This window comes from Sebastes umbrosus, chromosome 3, assembly GCF_015220745.1.
Source record: "Sebastes umbrosus isolate fSebUmb1 chromosome 3, fSebUmb1.pri, whole genome shotgun sequence".
NCBI classification, from domain to species: domain Eukaryota; kingdom Metazoa; phylum Chordata; class Actinopteri; order Perciformes; family Sebastidae; genus Sebastes; species Sebastes umbrosus.
Genome location: NC_051271.1, coordinates 32,970,313 through 32,989,809, shown reverse-complemented (window position 1 = coordinate 32,989,809; position 19,497 = coordinate 32,970,313). Strand labels below are relative to the sequence as shown.

The 19,497-nt window shown below is 42.2% G+C and overlaps 1 long non-coding RNA gene across 1 annotated transcript; it reads left to right on the top strand.

The window, feature by feature from the left end:
- The first annotated feature begins 1,515 nt into the window (after positions 1 to 1,515).
- LOC119485803 lies at positions 1,516 to 2,742 on the top strand. Its single transcript, XR_005206373.1, has 3 exons — positions 1,516 to 1,737; positions 2,296 to 2,349; positions 2,538 to 2,742. It is a non-coding gene; the product is annotated as an uncharacterized LOC119485803 (long non-coding RNA).
- The last annotated feature ends 16,755 nt before the right edge of the window (positions 2,743 to 19,497 follow it).

Below are 19,497 nucleotides of genomic sequence, written 5' to 3'. Positions count from 1 at the left end.
TTGAGTTTGCCATGTTATGATTTGAGCATATCCTTTATGCTAAATACAGTATCTGTGAGGGTTTTTGGACAATATTTGTCATTGTTTTGTGCTGTTATTTGATTTAAATATATACCTACATTTGCATAAAGTAAGCATATTTGCCCACTCCCATGTTGATAAGAGTAATAAATATTTGACAAATCTCTCTTTAAGGTACATTTTGAACAAATACGTAATTAATCTGCGATAACATATTTGAATCAATTGACAGCCCTAATTAGTGGGTGTAAAGAAGTAGCAATAGCATTTACATGTTTTGCTTATCATTTAAAGCTTAACAGCATATTTCACATCACATTCTAATATACGGAATCTGAAGGATTTCTTTTCTTTTTAAGGCACAGTATATATCCATTTTGAAATAAAATGAAAGGTTACCTCACATTCACCGCTCAAGATTATTCAGTATTGAACTTTCTTTCCGCGCCAGAAATCATTTTCACCAGGCTAGGTATCAAACTTTTTTTCAAATACTAAAAATGAAACACTTCAACTGCTGTGACCTTTGCTGAAGCCGGTGGTAGGGCTACTGCGGTGACTTGGCGGCAGGCACAGATGGAGCTTGCGTACTCCTGTTTTGTTGTAGTTCCGTCCTTTGTCGATACAAACCCGTCAGTACATTATGAAGTGGCCTTCCTCTTGGCCAATGTTAATGGTTTCATGGGTTAAGTATACTTTGCTGCACTTAAATCTAAGAGTTGCAGAGATGATGGATGAATCACTGTCCTTCAAAGCCAGCAGAGAGAAGAGTTTTACTATACTGCACGTCCCACTTTTATAGTGAAGTTTCACAGCATGGTTTATACTTCCAATGCTAGTGTTTTACAGGAAAGGAAGGAAATCCGGTGGCTGAATGTCTAAAGATAATGTGGGAAATTGAAAGCATTGTGATGTAAACTGACATGGTGGATCCAGAAAGTCCCTCATTCATTCATTCATTCATTCATTTAGCTGGCCTCAAAGCCCCCTCATTAAAAGGCATGCCAGGGTCTCTTGCTCGCCTCCTCTCTGCAGCACTGCCAAGCAGTGACACTGTTCGTCCTTGTGTTAAGCTGTTACTTGATTTGTCTTAAAATAGATAAAATTACTGTGTTGGCCACTCAAACCTGGTGGCGCTTGCCAAGACACACTGCTGTAGATGGAGGATCAAATGGTGAAAATAATTCTATAACTACTTTAATGCTTCAGAGCTTTAAATCAAAGACCTCCATGCAGGCAGGATTAGCCACTAGAGCAGGTTTAAACATTAAGACATGCTGTAAGATAAAACAGACTTCATTGGCTCCAGCTGAGTTGATATTTCTGTTAGCAAAGTGGATTATTTTTTTTATTTTTTTTATATGCTTGCTGTCCTCTTCCCACTGGCGTGTTCAGGGAGTGGCCTTGGGTGGCACAGGCCACCCCTGAAATCTGATTGGCCACCCCAAGTGCCACCCCAATATCTTACAATATGATTGGCTATATGCTCAGTCAGAGGCGGGCCACGGCACTGAATGTAAACTGCACTCTTGTTTAGAGTTGCAGTTCCTTCTCAAACCTGAGAGGCAGAGATGCGCTAAAGTAGTATGTAGCCCGCAAAAAAAAAAGGCGCGAAGAAGAAGAAGTTTGAGCAGGTGAACCTACAGGTGAAACAAACTGTTTTTCTACAGTCAGTCTATGGAAGCAACACGTCTCTGGAGCGTCGTCGTGAAAGATGTGAGTAGCCTACATTTTACTACACTTACTGTGCCTGTAGTTAGAACCTGTAACGGTCTTGTTTTATTTCTTTTTATTGTAATTGGCACAAGGCTGTCATCATCTCATCTCATTAGCAAACACTGTTTTGACTGTCAACGATGCTAAAACTAACATTTAGCTATTCTGTACTGCGTAACATTGTTATGTTAGACCCGTGTAACATCAATTACATTTCGTTTTCATTCGTGTGTATGCACAATTATCTATTGTACAACATATAAGAATGTCGTGCATTATGGGACTATTACAGTATGATAAGAAATCAGAATATAAAGGATTTCTTCAAAAGAAAGAAATCCAAAATAGAGGCAGAGCCGGGGCAGAGCAGTCAGTCAGAGGATGAGAGCCAGCTTGTCCTGAAACAGCCTTCAGCTTCAGCTGTACACATAGGTATGTGAAATCCTGATAGTTCAAGTTTGTTCTCATGTTTGAACTTTGACTGTAACATACCACTTAGTTTACTTAGGAAAGGCTGATTGTATTATCATTCTAATCACAGCTTATGTATTATTATAGAGTCACATGTGGATGGTAAAGATGAAAGACCCTCAACATCACATACACATCAGGGTATATATGAATTTACCTTCTTTAAAACATTATGTGCATTGATTCGAACTGGGATATTTCACTAATACTACAGTGGCATATACTGTCATTAAGCGTGTAGACAAATTTTTTAACAATACTGGTGTGAAAAGCCTAAATGTGACAATTTGACATATAAATGAACTGATACAATCTCTGTATTGCTTCAGGTGTGTCCAGTGCTGACAATCCATAGGTTCCTGCAGGCCATGCACAGGGGGATAGTGGTGTGGCAGCCCCATTTGGCGGGCTCGGACCTATTGGTATGTCTTAACAATTCATTTTTCATATGAAGTATAATATGCTTAATATTTTAGGCACATTTTATTATCATTCTAATGACAACCTATTTGTTATTGCAGAGTCAAATGAAGATTCCTGTGATGAAGGCCCTTTACCGTCACATACACAGCACAGTATGTATGCTTTACCTTTTTTTTTTTGCTGTTGTAATGTTTTTAAATATTAGTAGTAGTAGTAGTAGTCTCAGTATCCGCTTTTATTTGGATCATTATATTAATAACACTGGTGTTTAAAAGCTAAATGTGACAATTTGGCATTATTTAACAGTTCACTTTACAATGTTAAAACAAGATTTGCTGGTATGTGAGGAGGGATGTGACTTTTGTTGTTTGTTTGTACCTGGGAGTTCAGGTTTCTCTGTTGCTGAGAATACTACAGTAACTTACTACACTGTGGCACATGTGACAAGTTTTGTCAAGTAAATGTTTTGCCCAAACAGGCTTATTTATTGTAATTTTGTTGCCATTTTATACAGTGCACTTTATACAGAAAGTGCATTGTCTTTTTTGTATGTACTGTATATCATACCTTGGAAGGTTGTTTTGAGGTTAGAATAAAGTATGGTAGTTTCACATTTGTATGTTGCCTTTTCCTGAATGTTGTGACTAGTAGGTATATTCTTGCTTGCAGTGTTAGTAAGTGAAGTAGATATGGGTTGTGGAGACAAAAATGGTAAATTAATGCTATGCCGACACCTGGGTGTGGGTGTGTATTTTCTTGTGTGTGTGCGTGCATACGTGAGTGTATATGTCTGTGCGCTCCTGCTCACGCTTCATGCCACTCCTGCATAAGTCAGTGCCCCACTGGTGCCACCCCTATCAAAAATGTCTGGACACGCCCCTGCCTCTTCCCACACAAACATTTCAAATTATTCATAAACGTAATTCACATAAATGCAGAAACCCTTAGCTATACCCCTGAGCTTATAGGAAGCCTCCATCCATTCTTATGAACATTGTACTCAGTAGACCTTGAATAGCAAGGTTGAATATGGCAGATAACCAAAATCACAATGTGTGTTTTATTTTCTTTGGAGGAGTAGCCTATATATGTGTAGTCCCCTACCGTACTCTATTAAGAGTTCCACATTACCGTGCTTTTAATGCTGCCACCTCAAGGTAGCACTGCTGGCATTGGATTTTATCCTTTATTATTTTTATGCCTGCCTTGTAAAGCACTTTGTAATGAGCACTTGTTTTCATAAGTGCTATATAAATAACCTTAATGAATATTATTATCAACCACACAAGATATGTTTGTTAACAGACGAAACCTTTATTGCAAAACATGAGACTAATAGTCTACAATCTAGCTTTAAATAATACAATTACACAGAAAGGTCGGACTTTCTACAACACGTGCACGTTTGCTGTGAGAGCCAATCAGCTCTCTGATCAGGCGACAGCCAGGCGTTTCCCATCATGCCCTGGGTCTTGCAGTCGGTGGAGAGCAACTGCGGCGGCCGCCTCGATCTTGTGAGGTTATCGTTGCCCACGTGTGCATGACGTCAGAGCAGGTCGGGATCAAGTCGGACACAAATCTCACCGGCATGCATTGCGTGGCGATCGCCGGTGATCGATTCTGCGCAGGCCCGGCTCATCTCAAACGAGCCTATTAGGAGCACCGGATGACACAGAGGTACATGATTTTTTTTTTTCGATTACCTGTCTAATGCACTATATTGTCAGGATATAGTGAACGTTTTATAAAAAAATACTTTTTTTTAATCATATTTTCTCCAATTCTACCCACTGCTCCTTTAATAGTATTGTAATGCTGGGATATGGATCTGTGGGACTGGGGAATGTTATGTGTTATGTTACGTTCATGTGTTCCTGATTCTGGTTGGAGGGAGGTGCTGTCCGTACGGGTATTGACCGAGTAGCACAGGGGGCGGGACAAAGGGGGAAGAGTTTGCGGTAGTAGGCCGACGGCACGTTTCAGGTCGGGCTAGTGAAATTTACTAGTGATGGGAGTTCTGGCTCTTTTTAGTGAGCCAGATCATTTGGCTCAGCTCACCAAGAAGAGCCGGCTCTTTCGGCTCCCAACGTCTCTTCATTTTACCACTTCTGCCTTTTATAGTTCAGCCAAATTTAGCGCCGTTTTGACCTATGATTAGTATGTGTGCACATATATCACTTAAATTATTCAATATAATTATACTAAACCTTATATATTTCCAGAATACCATAATTTTGCATGCTGCTTCGTTTCCCGCACTCCTCTCTCTCTTTCTCTCCTCCTCTCCCTCCTGCTTTGTACCTGTAGACCGTCACCCCCGCCCCTCCCTGCTTGATGGTATGATCCTTGTCCATCATTGTTATATCTCTGCCTTACTCCTGAACTAAGCAGGGATATTCGAATTGAATCCAATAACAGGGACCACACGTCTGCTGCTCAGCGCGTTCCCTTTATTTACCTTTCTTCTCCTCGTCTACCCATAATGCATTTCAACATTCTAACAGTGGCCTGTTAACCCTAGACATGACATCCCCCCTTTCCTTGGAATTAAACTCTTAGTTACAGAAAACAAAATCTAGGATTATATTAAGATCAATTTAGCTGCCACATCTTAAATCATATTTCAACAATATCCATTTTGCACTGTTCTGAAATTATCCCTTATAAAACATATTTTCCATTTAAAGAAATCATTAATCACTACAGTATCTTCAAAAAACTTGAACTGTAACAAATTATTTTCTTTCTAGAAATTAAACAGTTCTATAACCTTCACTGGTTATAAACCACGAACAGTGTGAAATTCTTTTTTTTCTCTTTTCAGAATCAGGAACAATACGAAACTCTTTCTATTATGAAAACTCTTGAACAAGTTATTTACAACTCATTTACGAACATAATCAGACAATCTACTGGGTGTTCGCCTGACTCTTTGCGGCCTGGAGGGCATCTCGGTGTGCGCGTATGTGTCAGAGTAATTTTCTGCATTTGGAGTCTGAGCTACTGCAGTGTGTATATCTTCCTCTAACACTTTATCCATTTCTGTGTTCTCAGCCCCTTGTGTTTCCTCCTCTTCACGAAATGTCCCTTGTCCCAGTTCAACTCCTTTATATTTCTTAACAAAGGTAGTGTTTCTTGCATATCGTGCTCCTGTTGGTGATTCCACTACGACCTTGTTTCCTGTCCTGCTGATGATTTTGTGTGGAGTCGCATTAAACGTTGTGGAAAACTTGTCGGTTTTGTCTTGCCTTACTCTTGGTACAGTGTCACCGACACTGACTTCTGACTGCTGCGCTCCTCTGCGTGTGTCTGCATACAGTTTACTCTTAGCTTTTTGCTCTGTATCACAATCACACACTTCTTGATCAGTGTGCATCTCAATGAGTTCTGGCAACTTTCCTCTGATCTTTCTGTTGAACAGCAATTCAGCAGGGCTTTTACCTGTTGTTGCATGGTTGATGCTTCTGTATACAGTCACATATTTTCTCAGTTCTTTTTTCCAATCCAGTCCCTCTGACTGTGCAATCCTGATTCTCTTCATCAGTGATGCATTCTGGCGCTCAACTTCTCCGTTGGCCTGAGCATATTTTGGTGTGGTTTTGATGTGAGTGATCCCACTGTCCTCACAGTATCGACTGAACTGTTCAGATCTGAACTGAGGTCCATTGTCAGACTTGCATGTGACTGGCAGTCCATGTCTGCTGAAGATTGACTCAAGACTGTCTATAATCTTGTCTGTCGTGGTGGTGGTGGTCATGATGTCATATTCATAGTACCGGCTGAAATAATCCACTACCACTAGAATGGAATGACCTGACGGGAGAGGTCCCAGTATGTCAACAGCTACATCCCGCCAGGGTCCATCAGGTAGCGGTGTGGGTCTCAGCGGCTCGGGTGGGTCAGGTCTAGCCACTATTTGACATCCGTGGCAAGCTTTACAATGTCTCTCAGCTGCACTGTCCATGCCAGGCCACCACACTTTTGTCCTGAGATGCTGCTTCGTTCCCACTATACCCAAGTGTCCCTCATGGGCTAGTGCAAGTGCCCGTGTTCGTAGGACCTGTGGCAACACTATGCGTGTACCTCTCAGAACAAGATATCCTATTGTGCATAGCTCATTTGCGATGATTGCATACTGTTTGCAATTCTCAAAATGTCCAGTTGCTATGGCTTTGCGTACCTCTCGCAGCTCTGGATCAGCTGCTGATGCTTCTTCCACTTCTCTGGTGGTGAGTGCTTATGGCGTTGCATTCACTGCCACAAATCTCACATACTCATCAGCTCCATGCTTGTGTTCAACCTGTTTCACTGTGTTTGTCAGGAGTCGTGACAGTGTATCAGCAATGTTGTTCTTCCCCGCTATGTGGACTACTTTGTACTCATACGGCTGTAGCCGAAAAACCCACCGCTCTATCCGTGCGCATGGTTTAGAGCGGGGACCATAGATCACTTCCAATGGTTTATGATCTGTGACTAGGTCAAACTGTCTCCCATAAATGTATGGATGTAGTCTCTCGCAGGCCCAAACTAGACCTAGAGCTTCTTTCTCTGTTTGAGAGTATTTACGCTCACAGTCAGTTAGGCTACGGCTCACATAGCATATCGGAACTTTAATACCTTTTTGGTTTTGCACTAGAACTGCGCCTAACCCCACAGGACTTGCATCTGCTATTAACTGTGTTGGCGCTTCTTTGTCAAAGTAGGCGAGGGTGGAAGCTCTAGCTAGCTCCGCCTTAAGGGCACTGAAAGCTTGTTTCTGTTCTGGCCCAAACCTGAAAGGCGTGTCCTTCCTTGTCAGGCTTCTCAGTGGTTCTGACAGGGTTGCAAACTGTGGGATAAATCTGCTGCTGTATCCAACCAGCCCAAGGAAACTCCGCAACTCTGTATCGTTTTCTGGCTCCCTTGCTTCTGTCACAGCTCGCACTCTCTCCTCTGTCGGCCCGATACCTTTCTCCGACAGCAGAATCCCCATGAAAATCAGTTTATTCATGTTGAATTGGCACTTTTCTGGATTCAGTGTTAGTCCTGTCTCTCTGAGCCTGTCCATGACTGCGTGTAGCCGTCCGTCATGTGTCTGTTGGTCATGTGCGTGTATGATCACGTCATCAGAGATGTTCTCAACTCCTTCGATTCCAGCTAGGGCGTTGGCTATCTCGTGCTGATATTGTTCACTGGCCGATGATACACCAAAGAGCAGCCTCTTGTATCTGTACAATCCGTTGTGCACTGCAAATGTGGTGATCTCTCATGAATCAGGGGTCAGCTCAAGCTGGTGATAGCCCCATTTCAGGTCTAACTTGCTGAATATGGTTGAGCCATTCATGCCCTGGAGCACCTCGTCCACAGTGGGGATTGGAAAGCGTTCCCTCACTATAGCCTCATTAGCACGTCTCATGTCCAGGCAAAGTCTAACATCACTTTTTGGTTTTGGGGCGACCACAACTGGATTCACCCACGGGGTCGGCCCATTTACAGGTTCAATAATGTCCAAGTCCATTAATTCCTTTATTCTGGACTCTACTGCCCCCCTGAGGTTGAATGGTATGCGCCTGATGGGCTGGGCTACTGGCCTCACCTCTGGGTTAATGTGCAGCTTTACCTGTCTTGTTTTCAGCTTTCCTACTCCGCTGAATACTTCTGGGTACTGCTGTTGGAGTGTTTGTTTAATGTCAGTTACAGCAGAAATGTTCTCACCTATTCTCAGAACCCCCAGTCGTGTCGCTGTCTTTTTTCCCAGCAGTGGTTCGCCGTTTCCTTTGATAACAATGAACTCGGCATGTTCAGTTTTGTTTCCTATTAAAACGTCACATGTAAATGCACCTTTGACTGTTAATGGCTGAGTGGAGGAATATGCATACAGTTCCCTCTCAGTCTTAGGGATATATGAGTGACACTTTATGCGTTCTGATTTCAGTTTTTCCCATGCATTTTCTCCCATTACATTTCTTGTTGCACCAGAATCAATCAGCATTCTCATATTCACTCCCCCCACACAGAAGGTAAGTCTCTCTGGCATGTTGTCATCATTAATGGCAAAAGCAAAGTCATCATGTGTATCAACATTGTTTACTTTCTGTTTTGTTTTCGAACCTTTTGTGCGGCACATTTTTCCATAATGATCTTTTCCTTGGCACTTGTGACATGTCTGTCCGCGTGCTGGGCATTTCGGATCTCGGCCAAGATGATCAGTATTCCCACATCTGTAGCACTTTCCATCATTTTTATTTTCTCTGTTTGGTTTTCCTTTTGTATTCCAATTTCCGTACTTTCCCTTCATTTCTTTTTGAAGGACTCGATTCACTGTCTCTGTAGTCGCTTTCACAGACGTGCATGTCATGCTCTCCATTTGCTCCTCGATGCTCTCACAGCGCGAAGCTATCTCCAGTGCACGTGCTAGCGTCAGTCTGCGACCCTCTTCTAAAAGTTTTCTGCGTACATATTCAGATGTCCCTTTACTCAAAATGGCATCTCTGATCTGATTATCAGAATCTCCTCCATAATCACAGTCTCTTACAGCTTGTCGCAGGCGTGTTGCAAACTGCTGCACCGTCTCCTCTGGCTTCTGTTGCAACTTTAGAAATGCGTGCCTTGCTAATGCTGTGTTGACTTGAGGCACGAAGTAATCGTTCAGAGCGTCGACTGCCTCGTGGTAGTCCGTCGGCTCACCCGTGTCCGGTAATGTTGAGAAAACATCTTGTACGTGTGGTCCAGCTAGATGCAGTAGTAGTGCACGTCTCCTTTGCTTTGTAGCTGCTGTTAAATCTTCGGTTAGAATAAGTCCTTTACCGTCAGCATACAGCTCAAACGACGTTAGCCACCTCTTCCATCTGGAACCTAGCGTAGCCGGCTCGGCGTAGCATGCAAAGTTCTGAATTCCGGATTTCTCCATACTAACTAACTACCTAAACTTGTACGTTTAACTAGCTAAATAGCGTTCATCCTCGTCGCCAATGTTATATCTCTGCCTTACTCCTGAATTAAGCAGGGATATTCAAATTGGATCCAATAACAGGGACCACACGTCTGCTGCTTAGCGCGTTCCCTTTATTTACCTTTCTTCTCCTCGTCTACCCATAATGCATTTCAACATTCTAACAGTGGCCTGTTAACCCTAGACATGACAGTCATCACCTGCTTGGTCGCATGGATATCATTAACACAACATTCTGTCACAGTCAGTGCATGGAGTGCCCGAATTAATTAATACAAATGAATTAATGAGTTAATAACAAAAAATAATAATAAAAAAAAATAAATAAATAAAAAAGTTTAGTGGAGTTTAATATTGTGGTGGTGAACACCTCTGCGCAGAGGAAGGCCAGAAACAACACCTGGTTGAAAGGTAAGACAGCTCGCTCGTGTTCCCGGCGTGTTAATGTTTATGGCCGGTTTAATGAGCAGTGTAACAGGTATGTCAGGCTGGCTATGGCTTTGCTAATTGGCAACAAACTGCCGCTGGTGGTCCGCAGCTTCCGCGTGTGACTGGCAGATGCCTGTTAGGAGTGATTCAGAGGTGCACGCTGAGTGATTTGGACGGAGAATACTGGATAAAATAGGAGAGAAGGTCACCAACAGATGTTGGCTGAGTGATTCACTGTCGTTTATAGAACAAGTTGCTGTCTCCTCTCTCTCTCTCTCTCTCTGGAGCTGATTTAATTCCGCTGATTAAAATCCTGTCTTCAAGGCATAGGACACAGTTTACGAGTGAAACTTTTTGGCCTGTACATTATGCATCCATCTCATATTGTCAAGATATATTTTGGTTGGCATGGATTTCATTGAGCATGGGCCTCGGGTTAGTCTCCACCACCACAGTCCTCTCTGTATTCTTAATCTGTGCTCCAAGTGGACATTACACAAGCTGGTTTGTGTTTTTCTTCCCATGTGTGCATGTTTTTCCACTAATCTACAGGCTGTTTTGCTGTTTAAATACACAACTTTCCCAAGTTTACTTTGCTGCAAAACTTAATGATTCCTGCTGTATTTCTTGCACCTGAATATGTACTATTTATAGGTATTTGCGGTGTGTGCAATGGTGGATGAAGTACCTGAAAGCCACACTTGAGTAAAACTACATCAGAAAAGGACTTAGGGGAAGTTAAAGTCTAGTCTAGTAAGTTTAAAGGCTGATATTAGGCTACATGTACTTAAGTGTTGAAGGTACAAATAAATGCTTTTAATTAAAAAAGCAAGGAAGTCAGAATTTTGAGATTTATGAAGTTTATTCCTCTTAAAGGGACTGTTCGTAAGAATCAGAAATTGGTTTTAACAGCGACACCTGTGGCCGTTAAGTCAACGAAAGTCAGTGTCCTGTTGCTTGCGCTCGCCCGTGTGCACGCGCTACGTGAATGTGAGCGAGCAGCCGTCAAAACAGTGAGGCGACACACATCAGCTAAAACAACAATATCACTCTATATTTCACCTGCTTGGCAGTAATGTTAGCTGACCAGACGAAGGTCTCTCCATGAATCAGTGCTGATCCTAGTGTTGGCTTTTCCTGCTTCAGCCTCCCGACCGCAGTCAGAAGGAACAGGGGAGACACCGGCACCCGGTCGGAGACGATATCGTAACTCGCTGCGGAGCCCCGTCACTTCCAAAGACACGGGAAACCTCTGTTGGTCTGGAGGAGCTGCAGCATTTATTTCTGCACAAATGTCCACTGTACATTCACTAGATATTCTCAGAGCTAAACTAACTCTTCTGCAGTGTGTAGTGTGCGCGCATGCATGTGAGGTGGAGCGAGGTGAGTGAAGGCAAGCAGGCAGAGGAGCAGAGTACAGCAGAGACTCCGGTCCTGGAGACCAAAGCTCAGTCTCCTCCGCGTCCTCCGACCGCGGCCAACACTGTTTTGCAAGAAGGGCTTCGCTAGATAGAATTTTGTGGTTTAGGTGCTTCCGTGTAGTTTGTGTTGGAGTCTGAGTCTGAACAGCGTAGCCACACGTGAGCGCGCATGGGACACCGACCCGGATTGATTTATATGTGTAAGAAGTTACAAACAGTCCCTTTTAAAGGATTTAAAGAGCAAAATCCATTTTTTCCCCCCTTCGTAGTAGCATGATCTGACACTGCTTGAAGTGAAAAAAAAAAAAGTGCCAGTACTCTCTTACTCACATGTTGGCGTCTGTGTCAGCAATCTCTTGCGACTTATTCCTATTTATTCATTATGTCTTTAAGCATGTTATGCTTTTTCAGTCATAATCAGCTGTGGTTTTATTGCTTTATTATTTTATTTGGGTTATGCACCTTCTAGTCCTATAATATTCCAACTAGAACATTATAGGGTTATGGTGGTGTATTTGCATATTTACTCAGTGTTAATACTTAATTGAAGTGCTATCCTGTGTCATTTGTAGGATTGCTCTATAATATATTATAGGATATCTGTAGCCTGGAATCAACAGCAGCCAGACAGGCAGGCAGGTCTGCATGCAGAGCTGAGGTGTGTGTGAGCTCTTCATTCAGGTTTTAGAGGCAGTGTCCCAGTCAGGGACATATGCTCGTACATATTATCCAGCAGGATAAAGAGACACATTCTGAATTTCTACAGTGAGTAAAAGGTACTAGGAGATATTGGGTTTGGGGGTCCTCCCTCAAGAAAATGTAAAGGGTAAAACTATGCAACTTTACATCATTTTGGACCATTATTATTATGATAGATAACTCCAAAAAGTTTAAAGACAAAACCTTACTGTTGTTGAATAATGATTGAATTATTTACATATATATCACAGCCTTCAACGCTTTAAATAGGGTATGCAGTTAACGCGAGCTCAAGAGATTTTAACATTCTGTTCTACGATATTAAAATATGAGCGCACACGGACCGACTCAGTGGGCTGCTGTCAGCGGCAGCTCGTCGGCCTGGGAATATAACCAAGTGAGTTAGTTAAAAGAGAACACAAGTAACATAATGTCTCTAGTGTTTGCTTTGGAGATATGTTTTACTTTGTGACGGTAGTTTTGGTATGCTGAGCCGGTAACTAGCTCGCTAACAGAAGCTGTCGGAGGGCTCTTTCAGTGCCACCAGCCAGCGCTGCAGTAACGTTACTGGTCTCCGTTTCAGCGACAGTTTATGAAATGGACTGTTTTGTCCTCGGGTTTTAACATTGTAAAACTCACCTTTACATCCAGGCGCAAATACAATAGTGTCCCCTCTTTTGTTTTCTTCTGTCCTGTGTCTCCTCTGTCTCCGTCTTTCACCGTCTCCACCGTTGTATTTGTGTAACTCAGCCGAGCCAACCGACCTCGTGACGTCACAGGTTAGAGTACTGCAACATGGCGGCGCTCTTGCCACAGAAGATGAAACGGATCTTCTTTTTTTCTTTTAAATGATTACATTTGTCATGTTTGTCATATAATAGTTCATTAGAGTGGAAAATCCCTTTAGTAAACCAGCTTGACTTGGTTAAAAGTTTCATTTCCACTTTAAGCATGGGGTGCTGGGAAATCTTCCCTTTGTCCAGTTTTTGAAGAACATTTGGAATAATGGCTATTACATTTACTGAATTAGATATTTACTCTAATGGACAGGATGAAGAGGTGATGTATATCTGCTTTAAACGACAGTTAAATCTTGCTCTTGATAGACAGTGTGAGCTCCTCTCTCTTCCAGATAACCATGCCACCCCACGGCCACTGTATCCCTTTGTGAATTGGGATAACTAAAGACATTGCCATAGATGTTCACCAAAAGAGACAGATAGCAGCAATTCAAGTGTAAGAGTGAGCGTGTGATCTCTGGCTGAAGGTCGCCTGTCTGTCATCTCTCCGAGCACCCATGGGTGTCTGATTTCCACCTCCTCGCAGCTGCCATACATCCACTGATGGCCATTTCCTCCTCGTCTGCTCCCTCTCCACATTTGAATATTTCATCCCCTCTCTTTCTTTCTCCTCTCTCTTTTTTTTCCTCCTTTATGGTAATCGGGCCTATCTGTTAATCTCTCCCTCACTCTCACACACCCTGACCATTTCACCTGATCCCATAAGCACCGTTTTCTCTTGATCTTTCCCCTCCGGCTACACATTACCGATCATCCTCTTTGCGCCCTCCTCGCTCAGCCCGTCCTCTCTTTTTCTCATGCTCTCTTCAACCCGTCACCTAATTTTTTCACTTAACAAAAAAAAGCAGTTTCATTTTAATACAAACCGGTCTGGGCCACAGCCTCCACTTCTCGCCCCCTTGTCCGCCTCTCTCTCTCTCTCTCTCTCTCTCTCTCTCTCTCTCTGTGCCCGCGGCCCCTGCGGTGACATAATTTAATATTCGTGGTGTCATAGTAAAGAGAGAGGAGGCTGGGGTTGTCAGCGCGGCGCGAGGGACCACATTGATTTAACGCTAGCATCACAGAGGGAGCATCTCTCTTTATTTTATTAGTAGGCTACGGTCAATCTGATGCAGTGACAGGGAGGTGGGGCGGTGCAGCTCAAATAAACAGCTGGAAGGCAGAATTGGAAGTAGCAGCGTGTACAGTGTTTTCTTGTATATTCACAGCAAAAACCATGCACTCCGCTGTCATACTGGCAGTTTTTCCTCATTTCTAATTACTCAGTGTCTGCTGTTTATGCAGTAATTAACAGAGGTGAGCTTAATGTCTGCTAACCATTGTGTAATGTATGTGTTTGACAACAGTTAAGTGCTGCAGTCAGGGCTTTAATGATAATTGGCATTTGCGGTTGTGTTGGAGTGGGTTTTGTTGAAGAGCCTATTTCTTTACAACAGTGATTCTCAAAGTGGGGTCTGTGGCACTCTGTCAGGGGGGTCTGCAAATTAATTTGCTATGAATTATGAAATTGTGCTGTATCATTAAAAAGTACATATCTACAGATGGGGACCATTTGAGCCAATAAAACAAGCATACTGTGTCCAATACTCCCACCGACGTTAGCTATGAGCCAATAGAAACTCTGATGTGATAAAGACACATCACGTCAATCTGTCATGAATCAGTCACTTCACTCAAAGCGTAACGAACCGTTCCTGCTGCTGCTTAGCTTAGCTTATTAGCCAGCTAGCTAGCTGGTGAGCTAGCAGTACATATTGTCAAGTGACTCTAAGCCCAAACCGAAGTCTATAGAAAGAGGTTGGGACACGGGTCTTGGGGAATGACCAAGCCTCCAGGAAGAGCGCCGGTCGTTGATCCCAGTTTTCGTAGTGGCCAAACGGCGGTACTACAACATCCGTGTCCGTCACGTGATGCCATCGAGCCCAAAAATACTTTTTTCCCCATAGACTTACATTGGGAAAAAGATGCCTTGAACTCAGCTGATAGTTTTTTTTGAGGTGAATCAACTTCCCAGTTTGAACACTTGAACACCCTTATTAGGGGCTTATTAATTAAGTCCTAAAAGTTGTAAAATGCACTAATAGCTGAATGAGTTATTTTCCTTCCTCCGTTCATGTGAATGAGACCCAGACCGAGGCTGGAGCGAGGGCTGAGAGGCGGCGTTAGCAAGCCGTGACGACAGCGTGACGGCTGTGACCCCGTGACCGAGCGGAGGCTATTGCGCTTGCTTCATGGGCCCAATGGATGCGTAAGATCGCTGGAAGATGCGGGTACTTTTCCACTCGGAAGTCGAGCCATTTTGGTTTCACGCACTACTGAGCAACTTTCATAGGAATGAACGGGGCCCCGCCTCCAACGCCGTATTCAGTTCTCTTTAATACATCCATGGGTATGACACATGCACATTGTAACTGGAGCTGCGGTGGTGTGTTGCGATAGGCTCAATTTTGGCGAATGCAGACTAGATTTTATCGCGCATGTGTTGCACTCCAAAGATATGACGCGTGACTTCTCCTTTTTTTTCCGGCCTTGGCCAAAACTAGCTAAATTGAGAAAATATGACGGCAGTTATATTGAGCGACGGTGATGGGAGACTAAAATGCGTCATGTGTCTTCAGGTGCTTGCGAACGAAGCCATGAGGCCAGCCAAGCTAAAGCAATATTTGATTACAAAGCACTCAGAATATCAGGGTCAAACAAAGTGGTATTAACGTGATTCAAACTTAAATGTATTTCTGTTTATCACTATCAAACAGGTCTGAAGTATTAAGATTGAAAAGTTTTAGAATACAAATGGTTGCAATAGCATCTAAGAGTACAAATGGTAATATGCATTATGCTTAATTGGTGGTAAGAGGAGATCCTTGAAAAATGTTTTCCCCTTTTAAGGGTCCCTGGTCCCAAAACATTTGAGAACCCCAATGCCACTTTGTTGTGTGATTATTACAGAATGGTGCTTGGCCTCCAACTCCTTTTTGAAATCAATATTTTTCATCTCCTAGGTGATATTTTAGCTCGGCGCTGGTGTTCAGACATGTGGCAGACATGTTCACAGGTATACATGTTATTGTGTGTTTGTTACCGTGAAGCCATAACACTGCAGGTGTGAACCCGGAAGCTACAGCGGCCGGGCTGGTGACGGAGCGTCAGCATGCAGAAGTCACCAAGGTCACTTTCTCCCTGTGCGGCAAACATGCAAACATTAAGCATCTGCCATTAGTGTATTCACATGGAAAAAAATGTTTAAATAAAACATCAAAAAGACCAATAAAATGTTAAAGAGTTACTGTGCAGTCGACTGCATATATAGATTCAGAAAGACCTCAGGCGTTAGTTTTTTAACAGACTGCTGAAGGCTGAATAGAAGTAAAAGGTGCACTGCAATTTGTCGACAATTGGACTCCTTCTGTCAAAACCTTGGATATGTCGTTATCATTTTGTGTCAGGTTCAGTTATGTTACATTTCAGGAAAAAATCAGACTTTGGATTCTTTTTTGAGTACTTGATGCTATTCAACTTATCTGATAGCTGTCGATTTGGTACAAATTCTTATTTCAGTGACTTCCACTGAGGTAACATACTTTCTATATTGAAACTCAGTCTTTTTCTTTTCCTTTCATGACCCTTTGGCTTTGTGCATGCACCAGTACGACCTCCCTCTGTCAATGAGCGTCATTAGGTTACCCGATGCTATTTTTGTGAATACCTTTGCTCCTATTATGTGTTTATCTGCCTACTCAAACCGGTGTTTTCCTATTGTCTGCTGATTGCTGTCAGCCAATGAGAAGTGATTTGCTCTGTTCCCCTTGATTTGCTATTGAGTATATACTGTACATGTGTTACTAGTCTGTATATAGCATGACCTGGGCTTCAATGCCTTCCCTTGCACTGAGGAGAAGTCCATATTTTATTTTTTACACATGCTCGGTGAACTGTATTGTATTTACTTTAACATGAGTCCTCAGCCCATTTGTCAGTTCCAAGTATACACGTCCTACAGTATCCTACTCAGCCATTGCTAATTAGCATTCATTTTGTATGTAAGCCAAACAAAAAAAACTCATAGCTATTGTCTGGTTAGTGTGCTCCCTGCATGTATTCAAGCCAAAGGTAGTTTCGTCGAGAGAAAGAAGCTCCTCTATGTATTATTTTAATATGTTGGAAAAAAAGAGATGTCTCCATCTTTTTGCTTTTCAACACTGTAGTGATTCTTTCAGTTTCAAGCTAAATTTGTAAAACCGAGCAAACTTATTTTTTACTGATTATAGATGTAATAACTTCTCAATTTAACAACATGTTTTTTATCAAACGAAATATCCATATTTGTTGGCATTTAGATCACAAGTTATATTCATTAAAGAAAGTTGATTTAATAAAAAAAAAAAGACTAACACATTTAATAAACTGAAACACCTTATTCAATTGAGGGTTTTGTTTGAGGATTTGTAAATTTTGGCTGATGACGTCAGAAAATATGGGTGGGGGGATCAGCTTTTCTTAGATACAAGTAAGGGGGGGAGAGTGTCAAGGAAAGCAGGTTGGGAACTCCTGTTCTATGGAAATGACCATTTCTATTTGTGGTCAAAAACTCTAATGAAGTTCTATAAATTTAGCTTGTAAAATGATTACAACAAAACAGAACACCCAAAAAGCCTTCGGAAGACAAAGCAGGACTTCAACGGTTTGCTTAGACTGTGTCAATATATTGACGTCCATTGTGTGAACGATTCTCTGGAGGATGTGGGTAGGGGATTCAAGGGTACAGCAGGTTGATGGAATATGTCACGGAGCATTCGATTCCACGTGTATTTGTGTCAAATGGGCGTGGAGGGATCGATCGGCCGCGCAAAATGATGTATGCGTGTATCATGTGAAGAGGTACGGGGGCCAAGGTTTTAGGCTGTGAGCTCCGTAATTCATTACGGCTATGTGAGCGTTTGTGTGCAAGACTGTTTGTGTGATTCATAAGATGAAACCCGCCCGGCTATGAGGGAACTCATTAGACTCCTGTCGTCTCGCCTCCCGGTAGGAAAAATACCTGGCATCTGGGAGTTTATATTCCCTCTTCTTTACAACTCTCTCTCTCTCTCTCTCTCTCTCTCTCTCTCTCTCTCTCTCTCTCTGTCTTGCTCTTTATTGCTTCCACACTCTGTACCACAAAATACAAGAGCAATCACCAATCACTCTTGTACCCTCACCTAGCCCTCTCTCTGCTGCTAACCACCACCTGCCTTCTGTTTTCCTTCGCTGCACACTCAGCCTCCTCTCCAGTCTCATTCAAATACATCCTCTCCTCCTGCTTTTGTATTGTACCCCATTTAAGGCTCATCAGGCTCATCCTTCTGTAATCATGTCACCCGTGCATTCCTCCCATCCTCCTTACTTCAGCCGAATCATCTATCACTCTCCTGCCTGGTCTCCTCCACATTTACAGTCTGCTTTTATAAAACTCCCAAGTGATTGCTTGTCACCGCTGATTGTACGACACCTCTTTCCTTCCTCCCCGCTCTCCTCTCACCTACCCCGTACCTATAATTTCACTTTTGTCGCCATGGAGATCCCGTCTGCTTGTGGCACGTTTTAGTGCAGGTGAAACGCGGTGCGTTTTCGTGACCGTTAGCGTCACACAAGAAAGCGTGCAAAAGAAAAGAACAATTGAGGACAACTAGGAGCGCATCGGAAACAGTCAATTTTTTTTCCATAAAATGTACTTGTGGAGTACAGCTCAAAGCTCTACCCCAGAGAGGACTTATTTTGGGAAATAAGTTGCTCTATGTTTAGCTGTTTGATTCTGGGGAACCTTGAAAAAGGGCTGAATGTGGGACACAAGTTGTTTTACATCATTGACCATTCAGAACCACAGTAACCTATTTCTTATTCCATGAAGAATACAGATGAATGGTCATTTCAGAGACCGTCCTCCCAAGAAAAATAACCATATAAGTAATTTCTTTTTCTTTTAACCATGACTACAATCTTTCCCCAACCTTGACCAAGTAGTTATCGAACATGGCAACGAAGGTAGCCTACTTTAGCTTTAATGATTTACTTATTTCAACCCACACCTTAACCTTGTTTAGCCCGACCAACAGTCCAAAATATGGAGGACGGAACCTGCCAAAATAAAGAATAAATTAATTAATAAATAAATAATTCAATAAATAATTCAATCTATCATTAAATGTAACAATATGATAAAAATAAATGTAGATTAATTGACAAAATGTGTCATTTTTTGTTTTATTTTGCTTCTTTATTTATTTATCTTTGTATCAATTGCCTTATTTATTTACTCTTCTGTTTAATTTTTCCCTTTTATTTATTTATGTGTATATTGTTTTATTCATATTTAATTGTATTTTTTTTTAATTTATTTTATATTTATTTTTAAATGTATGTATTTACTTATGTATCTATGCATTTATTTATTTATGCATGATTTTCTTATTTATTTTCTCCAAACCCATTGATTTCTGTAGTCTTTTAAGTCACTGCATCTCCCGACAGAACAACACCATGGTTGAATTTCATTCTCATTTGCACATATTTTCAGCGCCACATTGTTAAAACACAGCAGGTAATGTTG